This window comes from Corvus brachyrhynchos, unplaced genomic scaffold, assembly GCF_000691975.1.
Source record: "Corvus brachyrhynchos isolate BGI_N302 unplaced genomic scaffold, ASM69197v1 scaffold1, whole genome shotgun sequence".
Classification (NCBI taxonomy): Eukaryota; Metazoa; Chordata; class Aves; order Passeriformes; family Corvidae; genus Corvus; species Corvus brachyrhynchos.
In genome coordinates, this window is record NW_008237222.1 from 3,226,139 (window position 1) to 3,228,307 (window position 2,169).

Consider the following 2,169-nt stretch of genomic DNA (forward strand, 5'->3'; position numbering starts at 1 on the left):
TCCCAGGCGGCGCCGCCGCGGTTGCGTGGGAGATCCCGGGCCGCAGGAGGGTCCCTGAGCCTTCTGCAATAGCAGGAATAAAGCTGCTGGAATGAGCACGTCCGGCCGAGGCAGCAAAGGCACCGGAGGAGAAATACGGGGTGGGCGAATGTCTGACATACAGCCTGATCTGTACCGGCTGGGAGTAAAAAAACCCTGTCGTAACAAAGGGGGTTTTTTTTCTGCAGAGGTTGGGTGTCTTGGGAGGTTTGAGCAAGGCTGCTGCGGGGCAGAGGTGCTCCCCAGGGCCTCTTAGCATCACTTGTTGGGTGACCCCCTGCAGCGCTGAGCATGGACCCTAGAGAGGATTTTTAGGTAGTTCTCTCACCTGGTGCTTGCAGATCAACTTTAACGGAGGTTGTGGAGCTCAGAAGCTTCAGCGAGCAGCTAAAAGGTGGAAGGCAGCCATGCTGTCGGACCCATCGAAGTGTACTGCTGGTGTCTAGTGCTGGTGCTGGGTATCATCACTGTTAACAGCACACATTAGCTGGAGGTCTATGATCACTTATGTATGGCCTGAACATTATTTTAAAACTTCATGGCAGTTAAAATTATTGCAGATAAAATCATTGCAGTCGTACGCCTTTCAGAGAGCTATATTCAGGGCCCTGTCTTGATTCTGTACTATTATCTCTTTATATAGAATTCAGACTTGGATCAGCGGGGTGGGAAAGGGATGCAATGGGGGAGCTCGTAAACCTGGCTTGGCTTAGCATAATCTTGAAAAAAAAAATGTTACGCTATGGAAATAAACCTCAAAGTCCACAGCAGCATCAGGGTCTGCATTATCCTAGGCACTAGATGTGTAAATATGTGACTTCTGCCCAAAGATTTTTCCTTCAAAGTATGTTCTCACATGAACTCCCTGATAGTTTTTAATAAATGAAATTAGTGAAATTTGAAATAAACACTGAAAAATTATTTCTGACTCATAAAACAAAGCTCCATGTGGCAGCTGGATAGTAGATACAGTCAACAAAACAACAGGGGGCAGGTCAATTTTCTCCATTGAACGATACTCATTACATGAGTGTATATTTGAATTATTGTGAAAATATTCAGTGAAGATTAAGTGTTTAAATCCACTAAGCACTTCATCTCAATTCTCTACTAACTCTGGAAATAACAAAGTCTTGAGTTGTATTTCTAGTCATCATGACAAAGATATTTGTGTTAAAATTACAGATGTATGTATGAATCATGCATTATTTGCTGTGTTAATTAAGGGACATGTCTCCTCTGAGATATGCTCAATACTAAGCCAGGTTGCAGACTTCTCAGTCTTCAAAATTATGATGACTGCCAGTGGCAGCTTTAATGCTTTTCTAGATGGTATGTGTGTGTCCTATCTGCACATGTGTAATGCAGTGGAAGTTTAAGAGCACTACATTGTAGCAAATGAAAGGTCTGCAGAATATCTGCTGTTAAGAGAATATTGTCATGATCAGTTGTCACACCCTGGAATACAGAAAATGCCATTGTCTTGCAAAAGACCATGCAGTTTTTTCCCCCGTGCCACTTTTCATGCTCAGCCTGAGTTACCACATGCCCATCTATGAACTTGGAAAAGTCAATTAAATCCCTGCTGGAGATTATCGTGCAAGTACATCAATGCATAAGAAGTCCAGAACATATTTAAACATCATTTTTAAAAAGTCCCAAACACCCAAAAAGCCCAAAATCAAACAAAAAATATCCTTTATGAAAACTTATTACGTGTTACCATACTGTTCTTTTAAATATCTGTTGTGTTCTTCTGCTACCTCACATCACTGCTAAGGCAGAAGAGCCAGAAAAGATTTCAGAAAGGTTTTTTAAGTCCTGATGGGGATGGACCTTTCACCACCAGGGCAAGAGCTGCCAGACATTCCAGCTATAGTACAAAGGGACCCTCTTTGAACAAGAACAATTGTAGTGGGTTTATTATTTAAAACCCTTGCACCCTTAATGCACACAGGCCTCAAGAACTAATGGGCATTCCATTCATTCAATTAACCTGGGAAAAGCAGAATACTGTGCACTGATAAAAGCAATACAGAACACGCCTCCTTTAGGAGCTGAGACTCACAAAGACAGGACTGTACAAAACCTGTGTGAGAGCTGTCAGCACAGCTGAGGTGCTTAGCACTT